General features: G+C 40.7%; 1 protein-coding gene across 6 annotated transcripts in view; it reads right to left on the minus strand.

Annotated features, from left to right (window-relative positions):
- The window catches only part of RUNX1 (RUNX family transcription factor 1), a 241364-nt gene that overhangs the window by 200158 nt on the left and 17404 nt on the right, over window positions 1-23802 (minus strand). The gene's annotated exons all lie outside the window — the stretch shown is intronic.

The following is a 23802-nucleotide window of genomic DNA, read 5'->3' on the forward strand; positions in this document are numbered from 1 at the left end:
TTGTGTGGCTTTACTTTCTCTGTAACTCTTTGGGGTAAACATCACCACATTCACTTCTCTGGCAATTACTAGATGAAATCAAAGCCAATCATGGCTTTATAAAGTCAGAACCGTTGATTAGCACTGTGGTATTGGGTCTCTTGTAGGTGTTTGCTCTTAATAAAACAAAATAAAAACGACACCAAGCAAAAGCCATGCATATGTCTTAGCATCAATTAAAAAATAACATGTTCAGTTTAGGGCTCAATCCTGCAAGGTCCAGAGCATCTTCAACACCCATCAACATCAATGGGCATTCAGTGAGCTCACTACCTTGCATGAGTGTTCCCCAGCTTGATTGGGCCCTCAAGAAACTGGAACAATCTGGGACAGTAGTGGGCAACCTGCGGCCGACCAAGGTAACCTGCTGTTGGGCCTCAAGACATTTTGTTGATGTTGATCATCCATGGGCACGGCACCCCTCAGCTCCCAGGGGTTGTGGCTCATCATTCTCGGCTAATGGAACGCGTGACCAGCGCAGTGGCCTATACCACTTTCTGCAGATCTCATTGGCCAGGAATGGTGAACCACAGCCACGTGGAGCTTCAGGAGGAGCTGTGCCCGCATATGGTCAAGGTCAGCAAAATGTCTTGTGGCCCAACAGTGGATTACAATGGTGGGCCATCTGGCCCATGGCTCAGAGTTTGCCTACCACAGATCTAGGAGGCAGTGTAGCCTAGTAGATAGAACACTATGCCGGGGCTCAGGAGACCTGGACTCTAGCATTGGCACAGGTCTGGTGGATGAACTTGGCCAAGTCACTTTCCCCTCAGTTTCCCCTGAGGGGAAAGTGACCTGTGAAATGGAGATAATGTTACTGATCTCCTTCATAAAGTGCTTTGGGATAGACTGATGAAAATGCTATAATAAAGCATTAAGAACATGCAGGCTTTTGGAAGAAATGCATTTGATGTGCATATCTGAGCCATGCATCATGGAAAGGATGAACTGGGATTAGCATGATGTATATGGGAAAGTAGAAAAGAAATATTTCATTATTTGAGAATTCTGCAGTGTTTAGCACACTGAGGTGTTTTCTTGCTTTAGTAGCCTAGTCACATACCTGTTGCATTCCTTAATCGCATAAAGACAGTTATTTTTGTGAGGAAGGATGTGAACTGAAGGAAGGAAGAGAAGAAAATGTGAGCTTCACAGGAATGCGGACTAACACTTTGGCTAGTCAAGCACCATGACAAATGCCTTTACTTGGCAGCTCTTGCTAATCTTTCTCAGCCAAAACCACCTCTTCAACATGGTTGTTGATCTCTCCTATGAGCCCTTTCATACTTGCATATTCCTTCTTGTGTACCTCAGTGAAGGGACTGATTGTTCCATCCTCTACCTCAAAAAGCAAAAGTCATAGAAATACTAAACATAATGCAAAACAATTTAAAAAAATCACAGCAGAAAAATATGGTCATAACCTCTCAGAATCACCCTTCATGGCCTGTGATTTGCCAAACAAGCCTAAGTCAGAGGAGCATGTCAGCCCCTCTGTTACAGTACTTTTTGCCCAGTGTCATAATGGGATGAATGCCATTGTTCCACCATAGCTTTTGGGTCTCCATGAGCCTGCCCTGACAAATATATCCAAACACTTCCGTAGTAAAGAATCACAATGTGCTCAAAAATGGCGAATGCAATTTCAGACTGCAAACCACTGACTTGTCATCACAAAGCAATGAGTTTATAATCTCTCTTTATAAAAATTAAGAACAGTTGTACCTGGAATATCTGGCCAGATACTCTGTGGACTGCATACAGTGTGTGTCACTCCTATGGTGCAAAGGGAGCAGACTGGCTACATCCCCCAAGCTGGGAATTGCCTGTCCATTGCACCTCCCGCGCCCCCCGCCCCATTTAGCTTCTGTGGCATACAAGGCACGTTAATGTTACAGTGGAGCACAGAGCTTTAACACTCCCTGCAGGGCGAGCCCAGGCAGATCACCACCAGCAGCTGGAATTGAGAATAGCCTCCCCTGCCGGCCATGGCTATTGCCAAAATGGCCTCAGAATCAGGGATCCTATCAATCATCTGTCTCTGAATGAGATGCATGGATGAGCACAGCAGGATGGTAACACTGGACCCTTTTACCAGAAAGGCAGTTTGGAGGGAATTTAAAAGAGGACAACAATAGTGATCAGGAGGCTGCAGGAGAAAAAGTGGGTGGGTGGTGAATGGGAGAATAATTTGAAGGGGGAGCGGTGACTTCAAATTCTATTGCCCTCCCTACACACGGCTCTTACACTTCTTCAAACACTTGTTAAACTGATGCGAGCGCTATTAAAAACAATGTATCTTTTTGTTTCGTTTCAAGCTGCACATGTGCGGTAGCTTTTATAGTAACAGAGTGACGGCTTGTATATTATGTACCTTTTGCCTGTTCCTTTACATTGGTCCTTTTTTTAGATTGTAAATTCTTTGGTATAGAAATTATGTCTTCCTCCCTATTTGTTTGCCCAGCTTCTAGCACAATCGAGTCCAGATCTAGAGTGGGCTGAAAGGAACTAAAAGGTTTAAAAGGGAACCATTTGGAAGCCCCAAAATTGGTTGTTCACAGGGATCAAATGTAAACCCCTTTCTCATGGAATATATTGATTGGCCAGCCTTCCCCTCCACAAAATAAAATACTTTTCAAAAACATGATCAAAAATTTATTTTCTGAAAGCTGCATTTTTATATTGAAAACCAAGTTTCAGGAAACAGCATTTCTCTGTGATAAATTTGAAATTGATGGCAATAGCAATGCTAATAAAATCTCAATAAAGTATCTATCAGACATCACAGTTTTTGTGTGTGTAAAAATCCAGAACATTTTAATAACGTTGACACAATTTTCATGAAATATTTCATTTTTAACAAAATACCATTTTTGATTGAAAAGCAATTTTCCACCAGCTCTTTCAAGCAGCTTTATTGAAGCTAATGGAGCTATTCTGATTTATACCACCTGAGTTTTGGACCCTAGGGTCAAAATTTTCAAACCTGGGTGCCTATAGTTAGTCACCCACATCTATATTTAGGTACTAAATAAAATGGTCTGTATGTCAATGCCCAGCACCTTTGCAGCACAGATCACTGTTAGTTAGATGTCTAAGATGTTGATCCTTCAAAGACTTGTGTCCACATACTGTAGTTTTAAACACATGAGCAGTTCCAGGGAAAGAATCACTTACACATTTAAACTTCATTGTGCAAACACAAACACTTATGTGTATTTTTAGCTTTACTGCCAGCAGCAATTCCATTAAAATCAATGAATCTACTCAGAATACCGAAGTTTAAGCACACATAAATGTTTGCATTGTCCCAGGATCTAAGTTTGTGCAGGATAGAGGCCTAAATATGGATTTAGATGCCTAAATTTAGATCCCCAGATATGAGAATTTTGGCAATGTTTGATATATTGGATTTCTCGTTTAAATATATTTTGGGCATAAGGCTTGATGAGACTGATCTTCTTCCTAAAACATTTTGAGATCTAAGGATAAACAGTCTTATATAAGAGCTATCTATCAATTATTATTTATTATTATTATTATTATTATTAACACAACAAAACTTTTAAAGGAATACAACTGCACATGTTCTCTTCTCACGATGAGGGTCTTAGACACCTAAATTATAACATTTATGAACACCTGTGGCTCCCACTGTAGTTGTTTAGCAAATGTAGTCATAGTTTTGAAGGGTCAGACACAGCCTGCTCTGTGTCTGTCACTGTTTATAGCAGGGGAGGCTACTTTGAAAAATGAGCAAGTAACTGAAGAAATGTGGCATACATTAACAGCAAGAAACGGCAGTGCAAAAAAGCGTGAAACAGGAAAGAGCCAGTGACACTTTAGCATTTTTTTCATCAGTGTGTAGTAGGGACGGAACTTCTGCAAAAGCTGCTGAGGCCTGTTATCAGCGTAGCTCAGAGACCTGTGGTTTTCTCGCTCTTGCAACCCTGCTTTAACTGTCAGTTGTTTTTCAACAAACAGGATACCTCCATCAAAGCTGTCAGCTTCCCTGTCACTTCACAGAAAGAGGCAGTGCAGCTTCATCTCACAGTCAACGCTTAGCCACGTTTTGTTTCAGGGGAGTTTCTTCATGTGCATCACAAATAAAAGAAGGAATGAGGCGCAGACAGTCTCCTCTTTGTAGCAATCAATTAAAAAAGCAACCAAACCTGTGTTCCTGGATTTTTTGCTGCTGGGAGTTACAGAGTCCAGCCTTCACAGTATGGGATTCCAAACCATTGTTCTAGACCTGACAGTAATTTCTATTGCTGTTGTCTTCTAGAGCATTACATTTCAATTACTGGGGCAAATCTTATCTTCCCCCAACTCCTCATGACCTGCACAAAAATCAGTCTGACTCCATAGTGCAGCAGAATGGGGTCAACACATTTTGCTATGAAACCAACTCCACAAAGGCTCCCTCTGCATCATTTCATACTAGGCTTGGAAACAGGACAAAGTTGACTATGCAGAGGCTTTAACTGTTTGACTTAAGAGCAGTGGTCCAGCAGCAGTGACTAAGGCTGCGTTTCTTCTCCCTAGCTTTAAAGAACTCTTTGCACCAAGATTTGCTTCTTGATGTGTGTGTGTTCATTTAGGCTTTCTTAATTAAAATTATTTTGTATCTACATGAGCACCTAACTCATGAGCAAAGAAGGGGTGCATCTACACTGCACCCTTAGCTCGAAATAAGCTACACAATTTGAACTATGCAAATCGTCAATTTGAGTCAATTTCAAAATAACTTATTTCAAAATTTGGCGCTATTCCAAAATGTCCCTTGCTCGTGGAATGAGGCTTACAGGGACATAGGAATAGAGAGCCTGTTATATTTCAAAATAACAGGCATGCTCACAAGACGTGGAATAGCTATTTCAGGATGCCTCTGGTATCCTGAAATAGCGCTGCAGTGTAGACATAGCTAAGATGACCATGCTTTTGTATTCAAAAGTTAGATAAAGGAAAATATTTTTTTTGTCCAGGGTCCCATGACTGCATTGACAACACCTGTCCATTAGTGCCTGGTCTTATGGGGAGCAAAATTTACTTTTCAGATACAGACTCTGGATTTTAATTCCATATTCTACTCTTGGAACTGGCGTTCAACTAGGAATGGTAGAGAACTCTGCAGTTGCAGAATATGCCTAGGAGCTCTGCAGTAGAAATCTTTATCTGTAAGGCTTTCCCCCCTCAACCCCCAATGCCCATCACTGTCATATCCCTGGGCTTCTAGAGGAAACAAAGTTTTTCTTTGAAATGTTTCATGTCAGAAAAAATGTAAAACTCGTGACTAGTTGTTTCTGTCCTCATCCAGCCCTAGAGTATCACATACACCAGTCACTCTTTTAATGGAGCTCCTTTTGGCTGTCTTGGTTAGTTTTCATAAAGTCACATAGCATGTCTGCCATTTCTGATTGACTAAGCCTATCCCATATGCTCAGGGGGCCCAGGAAGACCAGCAGAAGCCATTTTGACTGGTCAGAAAATGTGATGCTTTTAAGTCAGCCCAAAGGAAACCCTAGTGAGTTACTTTTCCTGTATGTGAGATTTTAAATACTTCCAGTAGAGCTGAGCAAATAATTTGCAATGAATAATTCTTTTTAATAAGTGTCCCTTCTTTTCCTGTTTGCAGAGTGTTTGCAAACAGCTCTGAGTTTTTAAATAACAGTTCAAAATTATTGAACAACATTTGCATGAATTTCTATTCCTTTATGCCTTGCTTTATTTTTAGTTGTGTTGTTCAGTTGTGATTTGGCTTCTAAATGTGTGTACCCTTCTGAAATGTGTATAATTCCAAATTAGGCTTCTGGTGGGAATAGTCACTCTCACAAATTTAAAATTCAGTGCACAGAAGGATGGCTTTGTGGATACTCAGACACTGGATTGGGACTAAAGAAACTAAGGTTCTGTTCCCAAGTCTACTACAGACTTTCTTGGGTAAGTCACAAAATTGATCAGGCTATGTCTACACTGCACACTTATTTTGAAATAACAAAGTGCACGTCTACACAGCAAGCCTGTTATTTCACAAAGAGTAAGGGAATTTGAAGGAAGAGCGTTCTTCCTTCAACTTCCAGCTGTGTGAACAGCACCAAAAGCCGAATTAAGCTACTTTAACTTCAGCTGCTCAATTAATGTAGCAATTAATGCAGCTGAAGTTGCGTATCTTAATTTGACTTTAGTCCACAGTTACTTGACTATAAAACTGTGAGACTGCTACGACCTTACCACTAAGATATTTCCAGAACTAAATCCTGCCTGTAATCTGTTACTCACAGGTCTGGCCTTAGGGCAAGGTGAGCAAGGCAGTTGCCTTGGGCCCCTCGCCTTCAGCAACCCGCACTGCCCAGCACCCGTCCGCCCAGCTGCTCACTCGCTGCCCTGGCTGGGAGCCACCTGGCCACACCCTCCCTCTTCTTTTAGGTTCAATGCCTCAAAAAACTGGGCCAAATTGCTGCATACATTACATGACAAACCAGACTGTTCACAGGACCTTTTCTTGAATGTATCAAGCTAGATTCTTCTGAATTCAAATTAAATGTAAGAAACCCCAGAAGAAGAGAGCTTCTGTCTGAAATTTCATCAACCTCAAATTTCCATGAAAGTGGGTTTCCACATATTTTCATGCTTTCCTTTTAAAAAAAAGTAACCAGCAGTAAAAAGTTGGAGATTCAGTAATCACCAAGCAAAACCCAGCAAATATTCTAAGAAAAACATTCCCACAACTCTAATAAAAAGATTTTTTTTCCAGCACTAGCTTCATTGTGCTAAATAAGCATACTAATAACATGATGAGAGCAATGTTCCTGCTAATCTTTTCCATCCATGTGTGGATTTTTTTTCCCATCCCTGTGCACCAAGACATGTGCGAATGTGCACCACCAACAGAAACAAAAACCTAGCTCTGGGTGCTCTGCTAATCAGCTGGGTGGCATTTGAATTTCTCTTGTGCAGACACACAAATGGTCAGTTTATAGGGAACATTAGGTGAAAGTATTTACATTCAACATTATTATTATGTGCTATGCTTGAGGCAGATCTCCAGACATTCCTACACAAAGAACCTCTCTAGCAATACTGCCAAAATGAGTTACATGCTGAAGATGTAGGCTACCACCGCTCAAAGCAACTCAGTGAGATGAAGGGGTGGGAGAAGAACACTGCCCAACTCCCACAAAGGATAATTAACTTAAACCATTAAGTAGTGAGCACAGATTCTTTAGCAGCAATAATTACAAGGTACCAGAGAAGAACACCACTGTCTGATCCATGAGCCAGTTTCTGTCTGACACATGGTAGTTTTGTCTTGGTAGTTGACTTAGGTGTTGGCCCAGGACAGAACATGACCGAAACACACATTATTTCTTTACTACAGTATAAGCCATATATTTAAATTTATTTTTATTTACAACTGCAGCATGGATTAATAGAGGGGAAAACCATAAAGCCTCAAATCTCATAGACATAATCTTCAAGTATGTTGCTTTAGTCATTTATTTGACTTACCAGCATTGTTAATGTCTGTTTATTACAATATAAGTTGCATCTGTCATCTCATTTCCTTGGCACACATTTCATACGAAAGAAGATAAGAATATCTTTCTGATTTTTTTAGAACCACTTTTCTCTCTGCATTGTTTTAATTGCTTCAGCACATCACAGGTGACTCCTATTGGGCTACCACCTTCCAAGCAAAAAACACCCTCAGAAGACAAATGCAGTAGCATGCTGTTTTTATTGATAAGACAATATGAACTTGAAACTCACTGGTACCCTGTGGAGCACACACAATTTGAAACTGCAGGATCTAATGCTCAGCAGAAAAGCTAATGAATGAGCTGGACCATATAAAGTTAGGGGTTGAATGTACATTTTACTGGTCCAGTGCCAGCTCTGAACTTGGATAACCAGCTACTGAACATCACTAGATGTGATAGGTCTCTTTTCCATCTTTTTTCTCTTACTCTCTGTACCAACCTGAAAGAGCCCAACGTGTATTGCAGAAATAACAAAGGGGAGCAGTAACAGGTGTTAGGCATGGAAGCAGTGCTTTATTTCACCACCTGTATCCATCTAATTCTAACCAAAATATCTGCCAAGAAAGGGAGAGAATTGAATAGGCATGTAAAGTGGTGGTGAAATCCTAATTCAATCACCAAGCTTGTTAGAAGATGGCTAAATGCCAATGGATTACTCTTCCTGTATAACAACTGTGGGAGTTACCTATATTCCATTATTCTGGCTGCTGCTGGCTAGCTAGCAAAGGCAACTGTAAGCACCTGTGTATCAGATATCAGTCTGATCAGCCGAATCCATTTCCACCTCCAACCTCCAAAACATGCAGATCAGAGGGGTTGGAAGGAGATCCTAATGGAGATGGAACACCTAATTCTGAATGCAGAGAGAATGGTTACTCCACTAAGGCCAACATAAATTTTCCTGGAATGTTGCAATGTGACAGCTAAATCAAGCTTATGCAAGAAAATATATCTCCCCTTCTTGCTGCACTATTTACACTCATGTGCTTCCCCGCTTTCTGTGTTGGATTCTGATGATGAAAAAAATGGAGTGCAGTTATTTTCCATGTGTACTCCTTGGATATCAAAGACATAATCCACATAGTTATGATTTGATGATGTGTCACACTAACTACTGTAGGATGACCAGATGACCTAATTTAATAGGGACAATCCCTATAATAAGGTCTTTGCCTTAAATATGCACCTATTATCCCCATCCCGATTTTTCATACTTGCTAATGGTATATTAGTCTCCATGTGCCTGATTAGATGTTAACACGTGATACAAACAAGCTAACAATGGAATATGAGTACTAGAAATGTACAGAATTAGTTATTCAAGGAGTCTCTGAAATTGGCAAATAGTAAACTCCCCCACTCAATGTTAGAGTAATTCATTTAATCTATAAAGAAATAATAAGGGAGGGGAAGATTACCAAAAATAACTACCACTTAAAACCCATTTAAAACAGGACAGTTTTTTTCTTGGTTTAGATGCATTATTGTGTTAATTCATATTTCAACTTCCACCCTCCTGAAAGAGCAGTTTGAATAATATGCAAGGAGTGGCATTTTATACCAGAAACTCTAATGGATACCTTTAACACACACACACACACACACACACACACACACACACACACACACACACACGAATAAATATCAAGGAAAAAATTACTTCAGAAAGAAAGATCATTCCAGAATGGATTCAAGCCAAGGATCTGAGGGAAAGGTTTTCTCAAGAATACTCATTTGAATGTTTAAGCACATTTTAATTCAACCATGTTTCTGACCCTTTTGTGTTCATTTTTCCTAGATCATTTGAGAAAACAAGGGGAACAAGTATGACCGTGCAGAAAAAGCTACAATTTAAGATTGCATTCTCAACTATCCACCAAGTACCAAATTATGGACTATTCCAGGAGACAAGTCACCAGTCAGTGAACAGAAATAATACTGCACAATTTAAGTAAACAATCAACTTAATGTGAATTGAGAAATCTGAAGACAGAGAGTTATTTGCTGAAGAAATTTGTGAATAAAGACTCAATGGGAGAATTTTGCAGACACTGAAAGGGCAATTCATAGAGAAAGGGAAATGTACTGAATAATTATTTGTCAGGAGTTACTGCCTCTGCTCTGTAGTGAAAGCTGCTTTACCTCAGTTTATGGCTGTGAAATCAAATACAATGGGTGCCCATTAAAAGCCAGTATTTACAAATGCCAAGTGCCCGGCTGGAGTAAATCACTTTATCTCTATTTCAACAAAGTTATCTCAGTTCACACCTCCTGGGGACCTGCTCTTTGAATCCATCTATTCAGACCTTATCTACATTTATTGGGAAATTAGGGATCAATCCTCCTTGGATTAATTTAGTGGGTCCAGTAAAGACCCATTAAATTGATCACTGATCGTACTCCTGTTGACTCCAGTACTCTACTGGATTAAGAAGCATAAGGGGAGTTGACGGGAGACACAGTTATGTCGCTAAAAGCTTTGTAGTGTATTCAAAGCCTCAGGCGGCATGAAAGAATGAATGTGCCTGGCCTGTGCCCAGCACACTTCCAGAAATATTGTATAATGCCCGGCATGCTCAACAGCAGATGATTAGACAGGAAATAGGCAGCTCTCTGGCTTAGCAGACCGTTGTGGACCTTAAAAGAGAAACCAACAGAGTGACTAGTTTTAAAGTGTGTGGCCTATAACTTCTAGGACACGGGTTAATCCACTGTGACACAGCAGGGGTTGTCAAAGCTGATCCAGAGTAACAGCTTGCAGTGTGGGCCTGTTGTATTTTCTAATCCCTTTGCCTGGAGTGGGCCTTTTGAAAGCCAAAGGGGAAGATGAAAGTCTAAAAACACTCCAGCAGCTTCTGTTTAAATAATGCTTTTGATCTTCAACTGCTGCCGTTTAGTCAAAGCATGGCTCAGGGGCTGGAACACACTGAGAGCATGAAACTCTCATAGGAGAGAAATGGAAACAGGGGGAGTAAGAGAGAGAAAAGGAGCAGGGAAGGCTGAGCTAATGAACACGTAAAAAGGCGTCTTCCAGTCAGCAAGCAGCCTGAAATGTGATCTCCAATATATACAATGGATTTTTTATTTAATGGCCCTGGCAAACACAGTAAAAAGAGAGAAGCTGCTCAGAGATAGCTGCTGAGAAGGGGGGGGGGGGGAGCTTTTACACGCCCTACTTTTTCCTTTGCACTCATTTGTTTGTATAGTTGTACAATGAGAGACTGCTGAAATGAGCTGCCTTAGCACTGTGCCCTTATTTTGGGTAGTTAACATGCTGCTTTTATGTAGCTAGAGCTGCCCACATGGGGCCTGATCCAAAGCTGATTGAAGTCAATGGGAGTTTTTCCACTGACATCAATGGGCTTTGAATCTCAGCTTGACTACTCATAAAAGCTGTGCTATATTAACTACACCATACATAGAATCATGAGCTTTCGTGGGCAAAACCCACTTCATCAGATGAATTGGAGCGGAAATAAGAGAAACCAATATACATATATAACATAGCAGAAGTGCCTGTCAATTGTAGAACAAATGTTAATGAGGCTAATTAAGTGGGCTGGATGTATCCCATGAATAGCTTTTGATGTGGAAATGCAGATGTTAATGTCAGGATAAAATGTCTTTGTAACGTGTCAACCAGATAATGTCTTTGTTTAGGCCCAGGGTAACAGTGTCATCTCTTCGGGTATGTCTACACTACAGCGCTAATTCGAACTAACTTAATTAGTTAATTCGAACTAAGCTAATTCGAACTAACGGATCCAGACTAAAAAACTAGTTCGAATTAGCATTTTGCTAATTCGAACTAGAATGTCCACATTAAGTGGACCCTGAACCGGGGTTAAGGATGGCCGGAAGATGTGCTGGCAGGGCATCAGATGAGGACTTAGAGCATGGAGCTGCTGTCTCAGGCTAGCCGAGGACTGTGCTTAAAGGGACCCGACCCCCAACCAAGACAGACAGTTCTTAGGGGTGCCCCGCTTGCAAAGCAGTCCTGGCTTGGCTTGCCTGGAGTACCCACACTGGGCACATCACAGCACTCGGCCATCAGACCGGCTGCACTTGCCGCAGGCTGCCATCTGGGGAGAGGGGGCAATTGGGGGGCTGCAGGAGAGGTTCCACCCCCAGAAGCCCGCAGAGCCAGCCCAGTCCTCCCCATTGGGGGCTCGTACCCCATTCCTCCCTCACCTCCTTCCATTTACCCTTCCCTAGCCCCCCTTCCTGATGTACAAAATAAAGAAAATGAGTGGTCAAAAATAGAATCTCTCTTTATTGAACAAAACTGGGGGAGACTGGGAAAAGGAGGTGGGAAAGGGGAAGAGAGAGGGTGGGAGAGGGGAGGGCAACTAAAATGATCAGAGGTTTGGAACAGGTCCCATATGAAGAGAGGCTAAAGAGACTGGGATTTTCAGTTTAGAAAAGAGGAGACTGAGGGGGGATAGGATAGAGGTCTATAAAAGCATGAGTGGGGTGGAGAGGGTGCATCAAGAAAAGTTCTTCATTAGTTCCCATAATAGAAGGACTAGAGGACACCAAAGGAAAGGAATGGGTAGCAGGCTTCAAACTAGTAACAGAAAGTTGTTCTTCACAAAGCAAAGAGTCAACTCCTCCTTGCTGCAGGAGGCTGTGAAGGCTAGAACTAGAACAGAGTTTAAAGAGAAGTGAGATAAAGTGATGGAGGTTGGGTCCATGGAGTAGTATTAGCCAGGGGGTAGGAGTGGTGTCCCTGCCCAAAGTTTGTGGAAGGCTGGAGAGGAATGGCACGAGACAAATGGCTTGGTCACTGTCTTTGGTCCATCCCCTCCAGGGTCCCTAGGGTTGGCCACTGTCAGCAGACAGGCTACTGGGCTAGATGGACCTTTGGTCTGACCCAGTATGGCCATTGTAAGCTCAGGGCTCAGGGTCGGGGGTCTCAGTGGACCACCTTGATTTTCATGCACACCTGCTCCTGTGTGGCCAGGCTGGCAGCTCTCCTGCCCTAGATGGCCACTTTCCTGTGTCTAGTGCGGAGGTCGTGGACGAGGTCCACAATGTCTGCACTAGACCAGGCAGGTGCCCGCCTCTTGCGGTCCTGGGCAAGCTCCCGGTAGCCGCCAGCCTGGTCCCAGGAAGAGGGGGAGGGCTAGGGGGCATCGGGTGGCTGGCTCGAGCCGTGCCAGGTGCAGGGTCTGCTAGCTGGGTGCTGGCAGGCTTGCACCTGGCACGGGCATCGTAGCCAGCCCGTGCCCGTTTAAGGGGTCCGGGGCCGGGAGGAGGGCAATAGAGTTTCCCTGGTGTTGGCCAGAGTGGCCACCAGGGAAAGCTGGGGAGGGCTAGCCTCCCACTAATTCGAATTAAGGGGCTACACACCCCTTAATTCGAACTAGTAAGTTCGAACTAGGCTTAGTCCTCATACAATGAGGTTTACCTAGTTCGAACTAAGCGCTCCGCTAGTTCAAATTAAGTTCGAACTAGCGGAGCGCTAGTGTAGCGCCTATCAAAGTTAATTCGAACTAGCGTCCATTAGTTCAAATTAAGTTTGTAGTGTAGACATACCCTTCATTTCTGTTATTTCCACTCCAATTCATATGATGAAGTGGGTTTTACCCACGAAAGCTCATGATTCTATATATTTTGGTTAGTCTCTATGGAGCCACAGGACCACTTGTTGTTTTTAAAGATACAGACTAACACGGCTATACCTCTGAGATTTTTAAGCCATTATAGCTAGGACCAGAATAAACCCCTTTATATAGACTTAGCAGGGTCTATCCCAGGAGATTGAACTGTGTTAGTTATACTGGTATTGGTAAAGTGGAGACTCTCTCCCCAATGCAAGTGTGGATGCAATTATAAGACTATATTGTTATCGTTTCTTCACATACACTAAGGAGTATATGGCACTTTAATTACAGTACAGTGTATTACAATTGCATCCATGCTAGGGCTTGTACTGGCATACTTACATCTGTTAAAAAAAGTCACACTCTTACCAGAACAACTTTCAAGTGTAAAAAACAAATGTGCATACAGCACTTGTCAATTACTGCTATCTAAGCAGAAGAAAAAAAGTTCTTCCAGAACTAAAGATAAGATGAAGAACAGGCATGTTTAGACATTTCAAATGAGGATTTTCATTCATTAAAGTTTACCCCATAGCTTCACACACAGAAGAATGTGAGATCTTCTAACTCTCCTGATTTTAAGATAGCCTGGCATACTGTAACCAGGAGACCTCCCATATTTGCTTGGGAGATGAGCCCTTTTAATAATGGGGGACTAGATGGCTCAGTGGATTGGGTAGTGAAATATTACTCACCTATCTCACTTCTGGAGGCTATTGCAGCCTTGGCTAATGGTGACCAAAATAGGTATGTGAAACAATACTACCTAGCTGTTATATAGCACTTCTCAACAGTAGAAATCAGAACACCCCTCAATCTTTGGGCTCCTGTCAGGTAGGACAGTACTATGTTTCCCATTTTACAGAAGGGAATTGAGGCACAGAAAGACTGACTTGCCCAAGGTTACACAGGAAGTCTGAGGTGGAGCAGGAAATTGAAGCTGAGTTTCCCAGCAGCTAGACCAATGCCCCATTCACAGAGTTGGTTTTAATGGGCAGGTGTCCAACATCAAACACTCATGACTCATTGCTACTCTATACTGTCACAACATAAAGACCACAAAAATGAATGGGCATCTAAATTATAGTACCCTTTTGCTCCTGCAGCCAGTCCCTACAGGCCTAGTTATTAAGATGCACAAGAAGAGAGATGGTAGGATGTTTGCATTCCTGCCCCACTCCTTCTCTCCAGTTCTAGGGATAAGATGACACTAACTGTCTATCTGTCAGCTTTGAAAGGCACCAAATTCACTTAACCCACTGAAAGCATATGAGTCTACTGGCTGGCTAGACTTCCAGCATTTAGTTCAGATGTAGCTGTTATTACTAAATCAGGTTATATCTCCATTTACAGCCGTGTTCCTACTGCCACACAAGTCTGGGCTTTCTAAATTCTTCACGTGGATTGGGCAACCCACAGTCACAACTTGTTGTTGGCTTTGCTCCTCGAGCTATGAATTTTGTTACACCCATATTGTGCAAAATAAAAAAAGATTACATGAAGGCATTAAAAAAACAGTAGCAGTTGACAAAAGCCTGACTTTCTCTAGTGACTATATTGTAGTACTCAATTGCACTTCCAATGACTTAGGGGCAATATGTATTCAAATTTCATTGTTCCCTATATGGCAATATGTAATTGGGGCAAAACGTCAAGTTGCACCCACAAAATTCCTAGTAAATATTAAAGGACTATATCCTCACCTTGCTCTTTTGCATGGAGCCCATACTTATATCAGTGGTATTTCTGTAGATGCCTAGCAGACAGTCTGTGATAAAGAAAGGTTTGTATCAAGATTCCTATGATGCTCACACTGTTTAGTTCAGGACCAATACCATATAAGGCCAGTTAGTAATTTTTCTTCTCTTTAACTTTTAAAATATAATCCAATCGCTGTAAGTAAAGGAAAAGTTACTCCTAAGATCGCTGTACAACATATGTCACATATAATTATTTAGGGCAAAGATGTTATGGATTAATCTCTTCCCACCACAAAACCTTCCAATTCTGACAATCCCATTTTCACCAGTTAAAGACAACTGTGTCTTAATGACAATGCTCTTAGCTTCACTGGGAGATACTCAGAAGTTCAAAGTTAGCCTTTGGATTTTTCTTCAGGTTTTTCATATATAGTTTCTATGAGATTAAAGAGCAAAAACTTGGCCCCACATTAGCCAATGGGAGTTTTGCCATTACCTTCAGTGATGGCAGGACTGCATGCTAAGAACTATGCCATGAGCAAATTTTGCACCTCTTACCCTTTGATGTGCAAAGTATAAATATCGACATATCTATCCATCAAGAGGTGAAAAGCCTTATATGCACATTGCAAATAGTGTGAAACTACATGCTTCATGCTAAACGCAACATGCTAACGGCAGCTGTGTGTCAGAGTATAAAGGTTTGTGCACCAAACTTGTCATATTTTAGTTGATCTAGACATCTACAGATGTGTTTTTAAAAGGTACAAAATATTTGTAAAGCTGCTATGAATGTATGACTATCCCAAAGCCACATGCTTTGCCTGAATGCCACAGGTGTGCACCATATAAGCAGTTAAAATGCAATGAGACATGAGGGCGTGACCAGGGTTTAGAATGTTTAATATATTTGTCACAAGGGGAACTTGGGCATCTGTTGCATATTGTGGAACTGTACTTGTAGCTTTAAAAATATTTTAACAGATGGACAACTTTCCCCTTTAAAGACCATAAAAGGGCATATTAAAGGGTCAAGGATCTGAAAAGGTCAGTGGGTGGACAAGGCTGGGTCGGCTTGCTCCTCAAGTAAAGCTGTCTGAAATGTCTGCAGCAAATCACATGACATCTGGCTGATTTCAGGTTTCCTAAAACATGGACCACATTCATGGAAATAATTGCACTGGTCCCTAGCCCAGTCACAACCAAACCTGAGGCCAGACTATGAATGTCTCAAAATCATAATCATTTCATGATTTCAGTGTGAACTCAGAATATATATAAAAAAAACCCTTAAACCATTCAAAATGAATTTTAGGTTCACTGCAATTTGAAACTCCAAAGAAAATGTATGGGGTAAAAATTTCAGACAGATCAAAACCAAAGAACATGGTTTTACAAGTCCCTGTGAAGCGAAACTGACACATTTCACACACAGCTTTCCTCGCAAGCAGAAGTAGCAAGCATTGAAGATGATATAAAGCATGAACTGGAAGCACTGCTGTAGGTTAGCAACTGTGGCTATGTCTAGACTGCATCCCTTTGTAGACAGAAGGATGCAAATCAAGCACGTCGAAATTGCTAATGAAGCAGGGATTTAAATATCCTGTGCTTCATTAGCATAAACATGGCTGCTGCTTTTTTCGAAACGGAGCTTTTTAGAAAAAAACCCAGCAGTCTAGATGCAGAGCTGTCGAAAATAAACCCTTTTTCGACAGATACTGTATTCCTCAAAAAATGAGGTTTACAGGATCTGTCAAAAAAGGGTTTATTTTCAACAGATCAATGTTTAGACTGCCATTTTTTTAAAAAAAGCTCCGTTTTGAAAAAAAAATGGTGGCCATGTTTATGCTAATGAAGTGCGGGATATTTAAATCCCTGCTTCATTAGCAATTTCTACGTGCCTAATCTACATCTCTCTGTCGACAGAGAGGTGTTGTCTAGAGACAGCCTGTAAGTGTTCTCTACTTTCTCAGACTTGTGATCAAATCTACTAATACAATTTTAGGGTATTTCAAATGTCTGCATCTAGTTTTATAGTGAATTCTGTGCTTTACACTAACAAATGTCTTGTACTTAAACATGTAATTTATCCTGATGGGACCAATGTGGTAGAAAAGTAATTTATTTTAAAGATTTTATATTGGCAGCCCAGGAATTTCTAGCCTCATTTTCAGCTCTAACTCTCAATTTACCAGAGTCAAAATGGCTGTATATAGCACTCTTCTGGGGGCTAGCCAGATATTTGTTCAGACAAATATCAAATTACTACAGGCCTTTATGAGAGTTATACAACTCTGCCACGTATACATATTATATACACTCATAAGATCATAAGGAAGGTGGTGGAAAGGCTATTAAGACACATCTATACTAGGAAATTATTTCAAAATAACTAAATTTGAAATAATAACTCCCAAAATAACTATTTGGAAATAAGCTTATTCCCCAAGGAAAGCAGGAGTACAGATTTTAAAATAACCCATCGTGTGGACACACTGCTTATTATTTTGAAATAAGGGGGGTTATTTTGAAATAACTCCCTAATTTAGACCAGGGCTTAGGGTAATGTATGCTTATGGTTTGTCATAGGTACATAGTTAGTGTTTACTGAATCAGACCTGCAGTATATCTAGCCAGCTATCTTGGTTCTGACAGTGGCTAGCTGTGCAATAATTCTGCAGAAGGAAATTTTGGAATAACCTGCCTAAGAGGAATGTGTCTTCCTACCAATCAATCTGTAGAGAATGGCCTATGCCCTGATACATGGGTGGCCTATAATCATTCCAAAGCTCCTGTTCTTTTTAAGTCTTGCTATGTTAAGTTTGAATAGTGTTATGCATAGAAATATCTAATATGTTTACAAATCCTGCAAAATTTTTGGCCTCAACAGTATCCTGAAGCAATGAATTACAGAGATTAATGTCACATCCTTTGAAAAATTATTTCTGGTATAGCTTCTCAGATATGAATGAATTTACACCAGCTGAGGACTTCTTTCACAATGTTCAGTATATACAGAGCAAGGAGTAGACACACATAATACTGGAAAAAAAAACATACCTCCCTATGAATACATTTTTAGATTTTCACACTGCAATACACACAGATATATAAATGTGAAGGCTTCAGTGAAGGGATTGTGAGGTATGTTCCGAGCTCTTACTGCACTTTGAAATCCAGTTCTACACTAGACCTAGCAAGTCGGTTTAAGGCTCACAACTCCAGCTACATAAAATGAGTAGATGGAGTTGGCTTACCTCAGGCCAAGCTTTGGCGGCGTCCACATAGCATACCACTCCCATCAGCTTCCCTTACTCCTTGCAGAATGAAAAGTACCGGACAGGTGGGGGCTGCCCTCAGCATTCCATTTATGGGTCTACGTTAGACCTGCTAAATTGAACACTAGAAGATTGACCTCTGGTGGGTCGATCTTCTCGCAAGTATAGACAAGCCTCTAGAAACTACTTTGTTAACATTAGGAGCCTGTTAATGCACCAGTAATTCCATACAAGTTAAATGAAACCAAAATCATATTTTGATGCCTGCAGCCTCACAGTGAGGGATTTGATAGGACTCACAGGTAAAGTGTAATTACGATCTGAGGTATGTATTCCTTTTTATTCAACCCAAATATGCTTTCCTGTTCCGTCAAAGTTGCATGCTGTGCCAATTATACTAGTTTCACACTCTGATGCAGGGACAACACAGCTCTGAGGTTCTAGTCTAGTTCCTCTGAATTGATAACTCAGTCCTGACTACAGAATCGTTGTTGCTTTTCATTGACACAGGAGCCATAAAAAGCTCCACTTTATTTTGTTGTGTTTTCAGGGCAGGCAAATTAGTTTTGCAGGGCTGGCCATAAGAAATGTCCTCTGAATTATTATAAACTGAACAAATTTGATCTGAAATAAAAATAGAGAGATAGATGTGGATGACATGATGCCACTTTTACAGTGATTTTTCACATTATAACCAAAGTCTACCCTCTGTGAAGAAAAATGATTTCTATTCCCTCGGCAGAAGTACTTTAATGCTGTATCCTTTATTCAAAGTAAGAATTAAAGAACCGGATTCCTCTTCCCTTCCTAAGGCACCTTTGTGCCACCACAGTGGTGCAGAGAGGCCTTAAATTAGCCCTTACAGGATGATTGGGGATTGCTTCAGCATGGGAAATTTCAGCCCCTCCCAAACTCCTGAGCATCTAGAGGATGTATTTGCACCAGGTATGGAGTATAAGCAGGATGGGAGCCAGATCATGATGAGTTCCCTGATCCCCAGCTGGCAATATGGTTCCATAATATTTTATAGTGGTAGTTTCAAAGACTAGGCTAGAAGCAGAGAATATAGCTTCCCTGGTTCCTCAGTAGTGGCTCCACTTACATTTTAAAAGCAATTATGTCCATTTATACATAAATCAATAGTCATTTCTCTCCCATGTTTAGTTGTAGATTCCCCCTCCAAAGATAATAAGATCAAGGAAATGCTTGCTCCTGCTTCACAATAAAATACTTAATTTATCTTTCACCACCATGAACTTGCCAACATTATAGGACTATAAAAGTCATTTAAAAATAAGCATATTGCTCTTATGATGGTGACTTAGTACTGAAATGTTGCTGTGTAGAACCAATATAGGACTATACATTGGCAACAGAACCAGTGCTAGGCATAAGCAGACTCATTGCTTAGGGCCCTGAGCAGCTGAAGGGGTCTCTTATTTGCTTTTTTTGGGTATGCGTGTGTGTGTGTGGGGGGGGGAGGGTATTCCTGTTTAAGGCTCCCAATAGACTAGCACTGCCTCTGATTGGCAATGAAACTGAACAATGTTCCTCCAGAGTCTGTTTCTTTGGTTTAAATGAAACCCAGAAGCACTGTTGGTCACAGGATTAAAAGTGAGACATCTTGTGTATCTGCAAATCAGTCATATCCACTGGCATGTGCATCCTGGCTAACCCTGCCACCTCAGCACATCACTTCTTTTAATCCTTACTTCGACAATGAATTTAGTTTTCCGTCCCAGTATATGATCTTTCAGTCTCATCAAACCAAGGAATGTATCTTTTCTTTAAAATATTTTACCTGTTTCTTAACAGTGATTCCTATGTCCTGATTTCTCAATGGTTATCCAAACCATTAAAATAAAGTGTGTGGGAGCGTCTGCACAGCACTTATTTCGAAATAGAGCACTCTTCCTTTGACTTCCCTTATTCCTCGTACAATGAGGGTTACAGTAATTGGAGTAAGAAATCCTCCAGCTTGACACTATTTTGACACTATTTTGAAATAACTGCCTGCTGTGTAGATGTGGACTAAGTTATTTTGAAATAGTGCTCGTTATTTCGAAATAGTGTTGCAGTGGTAGACGCACCCTGTGTGTGTGGATGTATCTATATGCAAACAGACAGAAATACGAATTTAACACAGAGGGGACGCTGTATAAATCAGACATTGTGTAAGCCTTTTATTTTAGTACACTTCCTTTTTTCAAGATACATTTGGTAGTCTATAGCAGAAAGTTAACTAGTGTGAGTACTATTGTTCCGACTGTCTGCATAGCATTGGAACTCTCTTTATCTCCCCTTACTCCTGAGTAGCAATGTGGTTTTTTTCTGTTTTGAAAATAAATGGTTGTTTTACTAGCCCTTAAAAAAAATCACTGACCTGGGCAAGCGGAGGAATAGAGTTTTCCAAATTCGTATGAATTTAAAATCAGGTGACTTAAAATCGGGGGAGGGATAGCTCAGTGGTTTGAGCATTGGCCTGCTAAACCCAGCATTGTGAGTTCAATCCTTGTGGAGGCAATTTGGGGCAAAAATTCATCAGGGATGGTACTTGGTCCTGCTATGAAGGCAGGGGACTGGACTTGATGACCTTTCAAGGTCCCTTCCAGCTCTAGGAGATAGGCAATCTCCATTATATCTCTCAGAGGAAAAATACCTGTTCTACAGAGATAGTCCTAATAGTTACAATATATGAATCCCCTCAATAATGGACAGGATTCTATTAGGCTGAAGTCATCAACTGTCTTCATCTACTTCTTTCCCTTTTGAAAATTCCCTATGGATAAACATTCCCAGAGATGAGCTATGCAGTGATCAACATTTGGGAGGGGAGCAGAATGGGAAACACATACTAACACTCAAGGGGCCCCAAATATCAGAAGTCCATAGACTACTTTGTAGGTTACCATCCATCCTTTAGAGGGTTTTCTTCTTTTTATTTCATGGACATGCTTACAGGAAATGTTTGTTACAGAATTGGATGCCTCATACTGAAAATGAACCTTGCTTGTGGATATACTCACAAACATGGATCCCAAAATGTACCCATGCAGCAAAATTATGTTAGAATTATGGAAACACCACTAAGGACGGTGTTTATTACCATGATCCATACCCTTGACTGCAGTTAATGAATGTGTTTATTTACACTGCTAAGTATAAGTCATGCTGCATATATAATTCAATATCTAGAGTCAGAGAGGGATTCCAAGAAAACTAATCAGATGACCTTCCTTTCTGAGAGGTGTTGGAAAGCATATTATACCACCATTTTTCCAAAATATTTTAAAGATAATTTAAGGAAGTCTCTCACTCTCTAACCAGAGAAGCTATTGAATGAGTCATAACCAGGGGACATGCATAATCTGGACACGGATAAAGAATTTTTGATTAGACAGACTCTTGTGACTCAAGGAACAAACTACTGATTTCCTGGATCCAGCTACAGGACAAGTCAGAGCCATGGACTTCAATGAGTAAAGATATGCATATGCATAAGTGTTTTCAGGATCTGAGTCTTAACTTCAAATTATTTAGAAAAAGGAAGACATATTTTTGTACATTACTTGGCACAGAAGAGTCCCAAATCTGGGCACTATTATAATATAAATTATAAGAAATAAGACAGCAGCAAGTCATGTACTTTTCTAAGAAAATGTAACTCCCTACTGGAGTTAATTTTTATTTTATAAAAAAGTAAAAAAAAAAATAGACAAAAACTGCACTTACCCACACAAGCTTTAAGTGCCTTAATTAAAAATAAAATAGCCAAAATCAGAATCAACCTCTTCCATGTATGGAAATAACTAGCCAGACCTCACAACAAAGGGAAGATGAGGAGCAATCACCTACACTTCTAAAATATTACACTCCATGCTACATGCATCTACCTAAAAACTCCTGCAACACAACTTGCAGTTCACATTTTCATAACAGCCAAAAATATTAGGCTAAATTAGGGAATAATAACATTTTTGTTTTAAATTCCAAGAATGCAAGGAAACAGCTTTAAATCCCTATTTCTTATTTTATACATTTTTAACCACAAGAAATTCCAAGGGAATTTGTTTTCATGTTCTCCATGCTCGCAAATTATCATTGCTGCAACCTCATTGATACAACCTGCCTAGGATTGTATCAATGGACCATACTAGGGGGGTCACACTGGAGGTACAAATCAGACTCAAAGTACAACTAAGAGCCTTGGTGATACAATCCCATGTTCGACAGAATGACGGGCTGACTGCTTACGGCTGGCTGCAATTTAGCAAGATTCTTAGGAGGACTCTTCCCTTGTACTTCTGCCATCCATGCGAAAGTTATATGGAAATCGTGCTAATTAAAAGTAGTCCTGACAAACATTTTAATGAGTTCAGCATGAATGATGCTCCAGCAGAGGTTTCAATACAATCTTCATTTATTTACCTAGTGGCACAAGGGAGGACCTGGTGTGGTGCGATAGAAAAAGGGCCATATCCTTTGTGGTGTACCACATTAAATTAATATGTCAGGCTTTCTAAGTCTGTCACTATTCACAGCCGATGGAACAATTGTTTTGCTTCCCCACACTCCTCTTTTTTCCCCCCAATTTTCACATAGTATCATGCTAAAAAAGAGTTATGGATTTCCTTCTGAGAGAACTGCATGGACTGATAAAGTAAATTCATGGCAGAAAACAACTTGTTATGTTCCCCTTTACCTCATAATTTCACTTAAGAGAGAAAGTGCAATAAATTTTGGCGGGGGAAAAAAAGCCATTTTGGACATTTCTAATGACCAGTCTGTGTAAACACTATTGAGAAATACGGGTGAGAACAATTCGCCCAAGGAATGATTATTTTTCTTGCTCCAAGCTCCTAAGCAGCACTTTTGTTAAGTATTTTGAAATTGTCTGAAGTTCATTTATGAAGTGGAAGAAGAAGGAAAAAGAGAGCATGTAGAAAACTCTCAAAGGCTTTTATGTTTAAATGCTTTATTCTTTGGTGATTATGAAACATTCACTTTCTAACTCAACAGAAGAACTGTTGCCCAAAGTTTCCTAACATACAGTTGGTGGGCTAGATTTTGATCTCACTGACTCTGGTATATACCCTGAGGCCAGAATCTGACCCAAGGAAGCCATGCAATGTCTATGACAATGGGCTCCTAGAGGCTCTGACAATATCAATAATGAATAATATAGGTGGCACTCTTGACATGCAGACAATAAGTTAGAGCTAAATTCTCTGCTAGTGTAAATTCACACAGCTCCACTGACTGTAATGAAGCTTCAGCCTTTCATCCGGGGAGGATTTGGCCCTTGGACTTTAGCATTTTATTAGCTTCCCCAACCCTACTTAAATACGGTGCCTCAGTGCAAGTCCTATTGGCTTTAGAACTGCTACAGGCTGGCTGTGCATTAGTACTTCAAGCACATCCCCCCAGGGTTCCTTCTTTATTACCTTATCAAAGAACAAAATTTCCTCAATAAGTCTTCCTGTACTGCAGATAAACTAGCAAATAAACATTTGGGTGAGTTAAAAAAAAAAAGCTGCACAGGAAGATCCTTCTTGTTATTCTACCAATAGTGCTTCCTTTGCTTGTAAGCAGCCCAAAGGAAATGCTGGTTAAGAAGGAGCCAAAGGAGCAGTTAGCA

Source organism: Pelodiscus sinensis, chromosome 1, assembly GCF_052426305.1.
Source record: "Pelodiscus sinensis isolate ZL-2025 chromosome 1, ASM5242630v1, whole genome shotgun sequence".
NCBI classification, from domain to species: domain Eukaryota; kingdom Metazoa; phylum Chordata; order Testudines; family Trionychidae; genus Pelodiscus; species Pelodiscus sinensis.